The sequence below is a fragment of the Arachis ipaensis genome, chromosome B10, assembly GCF_000816755.2.
Source record: "Arachis ipaensis cultivar K30076 chromosome B10, Araip1.1, whole genome shotgun sequence".
NCBI lineage: Eukaryota > Viridiplantae > Streptophyta > Magnoliopsida > Fabales > Fabaceae > Arachis > Arachis ipaensis.
In genome coordinates this window covers 46,404,297-46,411,831 of record NC_029794.2, presented here as the reverse complement: position 1 = coordinate 46,411,831, position 7,535 = coordinate 46,404,297, and the positions used below count along the sequence as shown (strand labels likewise).

Here is a 7,535-nt window from a genome sequence, read left to right as displayed (position 1 = left end):
TATTCTTTAAAAATTAACAATTTTATATATTTTATTATGTGGGTTAACTCGTTTATTATTCGTGTGACCCAAGTTAAACGATGCAATTTTATTATATAATTAGAAATATAAAATTATTACGTGAGACACTACAAGAAAAAAAATTTTTAGCGACAAACTTTTAGCGGCAATAATGTTATTGCCACAATTTCTCTTTTTAAAATTATTATTTAGTGGCAAATATATATTTACCATTAATACTATAAATTACAGTGGCCATTTCAACTATTGCCACTAAAAGAAAGCTAAAATTTAAAAAATAACAAAAAAACAAAAGGAACCTAAACCATGAAACTCAAAAACATGACTCTCTGCCTCGCCACTCTCCTCACACAAAACCACTCTCAGTGCCTTATTCTCAATGAGAAATGAGAACCGCACACCAATCTTCTCATTCTTCTTCTTCTTCTCGATTTCGCTCTCGCTCTCGCTCTCACTCTCCATCATTCCAGGTTCTTCATCACTCAAATTTCTTTCCAGTTTTCATCTCAATCTTAATCGCGCTCTAAATCCTTTTTCTCGGACAAGGTTGTGCTGATTTTGATTGAACTCAATCGCGCTCTAGTAATCAGATATGAGTTAATTCTCTCTCGATTCTGATTTTTGTGCTCCCAATTTGTGTTCTATTGCATCCTTTTCCCATATCTCTTATCAATTTTTCTCCCACATTGGATTCCGCTTTTCTTAGTTCCGATTCCTATCGCATGCACTTATTGCAGGTTGAACTCGTAATTCATTGATTTAGAATCAAAGTTTCGAGTATTTTCTTTGCCCAATGACGTTATCGGTTTCAGATTTTGGTAATTTAATTTTTTTTTGCGATATCATTTTTCCCTTCGATATTTCAAACTTCTTTGAAATTCATAACAGTCTTGGTATCCATCCTGTAATTTCCTCCACCCAGCAGGTCTCACAATAGTCACCGTCGCTCTGGATCTGGTTCCCATAACAAAATACGGGTATCTGATAATGAAAGTTTTGATAGCAATAATGGCTTGACCACAGGGGCTATTATAGGCATTATTATAGGTTCAATATTGGTGGCTGTTATTTTGATACTTGCTCTTTTCTTCTATGTCCGAAAGCAAAAGGGGAAGGAAAAGGTTACAAGAACTTCTAGTGGGAGCCTTCCTCATGGAACTACTAATGGTGAATTCTTTTCTATACCTCTTTGTTTCCAAATATATTTTCTAATCATGTAATTTGCTTTCTTTGTTGAACCTAATCTAATAAAGTATGCTTAAATCTGGCCCAATCTTTGTTCAATATTAATATTTAGAGGCAATGAGGTCGTAGCTATATAGTAGAAGTGATTAGAAGGCCAGCGTGAGGGAATTATGATTTGGAAATTCATATTCACTATTTTTTACATAGGAACAAATTTTCTTTATGCTACAATAGTCATTTGCATTATCATCCTTTTGAAGCTACTATTCCATAAATGGTTTTTTCATTCTAAATTCCAACTATTTTCTTATTCTTTGGAGGTGAAGGATGTTGTATATGTATCCTGAACAGTATAGCTTTTCTTTTTGGTTTGTACTTGCAGTGAATCCTCAGATGCAAGAGCAGAGGGTAAAAAGTGCAGCTTTGATTATGGATCTCAAGCCTCCACCTGTTGAGCACATCGAGTTTATAAAGGCTCGGCACATCGAGTTCATAAGAAAATGTGGTAATAGTTCATAAGAAAATGATGAAGAGTGAGTGAAAGAAATGAAACAACAAGAGTAAAGACGAGCAACGATTTACTGCGGATACCGCTAAGCTCAGAAAGTCCTAGGAACCATCCATATCCTCTACTTTTCTGGATAAAGCAAGTCACAATTCTTAGCCTTTTTTTTTCTTTTTATGTTGAATTTATTATCACGTTATTCTAAAATAATAATTTGAGATTTTCTAATTGAATAATGGTGTGTTGTTTGGTCGTTGTAGATGAAAGCAAGCTTGTCAGGTGGTCATTTCAGGTTGATTAACGAGAAGCTCTACACTTGCACGTATGTACTATTATTCACTTTTTCACTCAGTTTGTCTTTTTTAAGTTTTTGAGTTGTGCATGGTAGTAATTTTAGCCTGTGATGCAAGGAAACACCAATGAAGCAAGGTGTACAAGGCATGTCATACTTTTATTTGTAGTTGTTTGAATATTGATGGCAGGAGAGCTGCACATCAAGAAGTACATTTTTTTGGCGGTTTTTTTGTTTTCCCTTAGAACTTGCTTGTTGTTGATTTGCTTCATGCCTTGAGGATTTGACCATTGTAGCCTGTATTGGGAATTCTAAATGGTTCTTATTGCTCGAATTCGGCACCCGTACATTGTGGAATGCAAAGAGGCTTGGGTTGAGAAGGTGAATTTTCTTGACCCTTATTGAGTTTCTCTATGTTATCATCATACATACAAACACTTAATTTCTCTTAACAATTTTCTTAATAATTGCAATGTGTTGTAAACAATAAATAGTTCTATTATGCTAAGCTCATCTTACTTGTATTGTAGGGTTGCTTTGTCTGCATTGTTACTGGATACTGTGAAGGTGGAGACATGTGAGTCAATTATCGTACCTATGAACTTGCTGGTCAATAAGTTAAGAAATTCTGCATGACCAATAACTTGTAAGTTTGTTGTATCTTGTCTTCTCTTCAAATCTTTAACAGGGCTGCATTGATGAAAAAATCAAATGGGGGTATACTTTTCGGAGGAGGTATTCTTGTCTCATGAATGCAGATATATTTGAATGTTCTACATCTTGGATTTTTTTTCCCCTTAAGTTATTTTGGTTTGCTCACATTGAAAGTGTTTGACATTCTCAGAAACTCTGCAAGTGGTTTGCACAATTACTCTTAGCGGTGAAATATCTAGATTCAAATTATGTATTACATCGTGACTTAAAGGTAAAATACTTGTTGGAAACAAACAGTGCATCCTTCAATGTTTTGATCTTTCAATTTGAAAATCTAGTGCTCAAATTCAATTTTATTTCTTTTAATATAATTTTAAAGCTTGGTCATTCTATCATGTCCTTTCTGATTGCTGCATTTTCTTTTTTATAAATAGCTTGCAATAATATATATACACAATCATTGTTCTAGTCTCAAAATTAAAGATGATGAGGTTTGTCTTTGAAGCGATTCCTTATCATGTTTCTCATAATCCCCAATTGGCTATAGTCATTCTTGTTATTATTTCATGTTGTGTCAAAGGTATAAGCTGTGAATAACAGAATCTAGGAAAGAAGAATGAAATTATCCCAGCCATCTTTGTGTTTGGGGACTCCATAGTGGACACAGGTAACAACAACTTCATCAAAACTATTGCCAAATGCAATTTCCCACCATATGGTAGAGACTTTGCTGCTGGAGGATATAAACCTAATGGGAGGTTCAGCAATGGTTTAGTCCCTTCAGATTTCATTGGTACAAACTTCAATTACTTGCCATTGCATGTAGTAGTCAACATAATCATATTATAAAATTGGTACAAACTTCAATTACTTCAATTTTTTTTCTTTTAAGAGTTAATAAAAATTGAATTTTTATATTATAAAATTATTTATTCTAAAAAATTTAAATCAACAAGAAAATACACAACATCATCATCATCATCATCATCATCATCATTACACTCCTAACTACGTGTAGATAAATAATTGATATTGCTTGTGATTTAGGGTGCAATGTCACTATCAGATCAATTAGATAAATTGGGGGAGTACCAAAAGAAGATACGGGAAGCAGTTGGAGAAAACAGAGCAGAAAAGAAAATGCCAGGCACAGTTATTACAAAGTATGTTGTTGCTAATGAACCTGGTGGTAGAAAGAGGGAGGAGATTTTTGTTGACGTAATTGGAAAAATAAGTGTCACATTCAACTCTAGCGTAAGTGATTTGAGAGTAACTTGTTCTTCTTAGATATGGTTCATTCATTTTATGTGCTATGATGTCTTATGCTTCTGCCAAATGTTAAGCTTTTTTATGAGTTTCTTGCTTGAAACAGGGATATATACTTACTAGTGAGATAGACGGCACCATTCAAATGAAGAGTTACCTTACGGGTAACCCAGAGATTCGGCTTGCTCTCAATGATGACCTGAGTATAGGAAGAAGTGGTAGGTCAACCTATTGCATACTTTACGCCCCTTGAAATGCTTAGAAAGTTATTTATATAGTTGTTTCCTAGCATAGATTGAGACTACCGAGTGCCTTGTAGATTGTAGCATGTCTTTGTGTCATACTTTCCTTACTTTATTATATTTTTGTATACTTAGATATTGAGAAGATTCTAGATTGTCTAGTATTATTAATGATATGGTTTACCAACACTGGCTTGGTAGAATGGTATGTAACCCCGTCCTCTTTGCACTAATAATTAATCAGGTTCCTAATAATAGGGTGTGGATCAAGGTGACAGATTACAAGGAAAAAATATGGCTTGGTTTTACTTGAGGAACTGATAGTTGGAAAATTTTCATGAAATTGTCGAAGTTCAATTTTTTACATGCTTGCTGGTTGTTGCAACGGCTTCTCATTTTTGTCTGATCTAGTTTTGCCATCGTTAACAGATTATGCAAGTTCCACTGCAGTGATTCTAGACGATTGTAACTTCCATGAGTCTATACACCTTGATAGTTTTGATACTGACTGAACCTTGTCATTGGTAACCGCACCGTTTATTACCTCATCTATATATTAAATACAAAAGCATATCATGTTTTAGTTCCTGATTAAGGACTGTGCCATTCTCTTTGCTAGGTTCCACCAGACGGGAAATTCCCAGTCATGAATTATCAAATAACTCAACCGTTTAAGCCTCCATTTCGTATTAATGCATTGCTTAAAGAAACAGGACCCCTGAAAGTGATTGTGCTCTCCAGTTGATTTTTCAAGTTCTTCATATGTTTCTAGCAAAGACACTAAAAGCAGATGATTTGGCATCTTCGGTATGTTTGAAATTGAGAGCTTGTTTTCTTCTGTCTCATTTAAATCATATCTTTTGTTTAGTGGATGTAAGTATTCTAGTTAGCCTAGTTCTATCAAGTTTCCACTGCATTGATAAATCCAACAAGCTAATATATTTATGTAAGGATGGAATCCATGTTTTAATGGTCTCCAACCACTAGAGGTTATAATATGACATTTTCCCATGTTTTTAATTAGTATGTGATCAGTATTGAATTTATTTATTGATTGCTTAATAATAATCAAATGAAGAATTAATTCATTGCTGCAAATATTTGTATGCAGGTGGTAGGAACTCCCAACTACATGTGTCCTGAACTGCTTGCAGATATTCTTTACGAATTCAAATATGATATTTGGTCATTAGGTATATGCTTGATGAATATTGTTGCTTGTATAGTGGATTTTGCTGCAGCTAAAGTGTCCTTTATTTTTCGGTTTAGGGTGTTATGTATATGAAATGGCTGCTCATCGCTTTGCATTTAAAGCTTTTGTAAGATCTTCTCTGATTCTTGAATTTAGAATAATATATATGTATACTCATATTTGAATTCATTTAATGCATGATCTTCAAGTTAGGAGTGAACAAAATATCTCATATCTGACTTAAGGATATTAGACAAGTGTTTTCTTAAACTTTCTCATAGCTAGGGGTCAGTATTACTAGATCAAAACATCAAGTTACAATAAGAAATTGTAGAATTAAAGAGCTCACGGTATGAAGCAGTAAGAGAGAGATTCTTAACTTCTACAATAGAGTTTATGAATTCTTTTTGAATTCTTTGAGCCAGAGATGTTATAAATGAACAGTAAACACGGATAAATCTTAGAATTACAAAAATATAAGCTGCCAATGACATATGAAGCAGAAAACAAAAATAAACACGAAATTGAGCTTTGCTTTTTCTCCTTTATTTAACGGTTCTAGAAAGAAGCAGGAGCTGATTCTGATTTGAGGAGTGAAGTTAGAAGGAAAGTTAAATCTAGGGCTGCAACATTTTGGGAGACAAAGGTTTGATTGGTTGGATTAGGTTTGAGATTTATAGCTATTATACATTTCTAAAGTTGTTTTGGCATGGATGAATTTAGATTTTTATTTATATTTGATGGAAACCTTGTATTGCCTTTAATTTTCTGTATTTAGTGAGTTAAATGGATGAATTTGAAGACTTTAAGTCTTTCAATGAGTCCTGATTTTTCATCTACTACTCAATCATCATCAGATCTCAGCAGGTTCTTCTTCTTCAAATTCTTGCAAGGCCATGGTGAAAGTTGCAAATAATAATAAGAGAAATTTCTGTAGCATTTTTTGTTGTAACATTGATGTAACATAGTTATAGGCTTGTAGCATTTTTTGTTGTTTAGATTTATAACATGATTTATTATTTTTCAAGGAAAATTTGTGTATCAATATTTTGAGTGAAATATCGCATTTTGTAGTAATTAATTTCAGTATATTTATATTATGCATAATAACTATTCTTGGCAAAAATATATACTTGATTCTAGAAAAAAATAGTTCGTTGCTTATAAGAAAATGAGTATAATATAATTAAAAAATGTGTTAAGATTTTAGCGGCAATAGTAATGGCAACTAAAAGTGAATAGCATTACAATTTTAGAATTATTTTTAGTGGCTATATAAATTGCCGGTAAAATGGGTTTCGGCGGCAATAGTAATGGCCACTAAAAGTGAATAACATTACAATAGTAGAATTACATTTGGTGGCCATATAAATTGCCAATAAAATGGCCGCTAAAATTTATATACTTTTTGCGGCCATTAAACCGGTCTTTACCGACAAATGTTATAATTACCGTTAAAACCTTTTAGCGACGAAGCATAAGACGGCTAATGTTTAATTGCCAGTAAATGTATTAGTTGCTATTTTTATTGCCGCTAAAAATAAAATAAATGGCCGCTAAAAATAATTTTTTTGTAGTGTGAATACTAGATATTTATATATGTTATTTCTCATATTTTTTCAATAATATATTCAGTTATTAGAATAATTGAATTTAACATATTATAATCAAATTTATGTTATAATAATGAAATATTTTTATAAAAATAAAATCAAATTTTTTTATAAACACTAAATATATATTTTTATATGGTAATTGATTGGTTACTTTTTTTTTTTGGTATTTATATAACATGATTCATTTATAACACTAAAAGAAAATATAATCTTTACCTTCTATAGGAAATCTTCATTTATAACACTAAATATAAATTTATAACATGATTCATTTATAACACTAAAAGAAATCTTTAATATCATAAAACAAGAAATAATCAAATATATATTTGTCAGATCTTCTGCGCCTCTTTAAATTTTATGAATTATGATTGCTATGATGAGTTGTTGTTCGCGGGTTTTCAAGATTTTGGTATCTTTATAGGCGACAACTTTATTTGATTATATATATTATTTGTATAATATGAGAATGACATTTTTATATGAGAATATATTTATAGTTATTGAATAGTTTTAATAATTAAGATTAAATATACTTAATAAATAATATTTTAAATGTATT

General features: G+C 31.9%; 2 long non-coding RNA genes across 17 annotated transcripts; both read left to right on the top strand.

The window, feature by feature from the left end:
• Nucleotides 297–1,852, top strand: LOC107623318. 6 transcript variants are annotated; one of them, XR_002355154.1, is made up of 4 exons: nt 297–491; nt 568–839; nt 947–1,188; nt 1,589–1,852. It is a non-coding gene; the product is annotated as an uncharacterized LOC107623318 (long non-coding RNA). The 6 variants fall into 6 exon arrangements; XR_001616423.2 differs by having other exon boundaries at nt 300–491; nt 759–839; XR_001616418.2 differs by having other exon boundaries at nt 300–617; nt 759–839.
• On the top strand, nt 1,972–6,396 carry LOC107623317. 11 transcript variants are annotated; one of them, XR_001616415.2, is made up of 11 exons: nt 1,972–2,384; nt 2,534–2,580; nt 2,692–2,738; nt 2,848–2,928; nt 3,092–3,148; nt 3,238–3,450; nt 3,705–3,911; nt 4,030–4,141; nt 4,595–4,689; nt 4,785–4,972; nt 5,277–5,582. It is a non-coding gene; the product is annotated as an uncharacterized LOC107623317 (long non-coding RNA). The 11 variants fall into 11 exon arrangements; XR_002355148.1 differs by adding an exon at nt 6,215–6,396 and having other exon boundaries at nt 2,848–3,450; nt 5,277–5,358; XR_002355147.1 differs by having other exon boundaries at nt 2,848–3,450; nt 5,277–5,358; nt 5,435–6,086.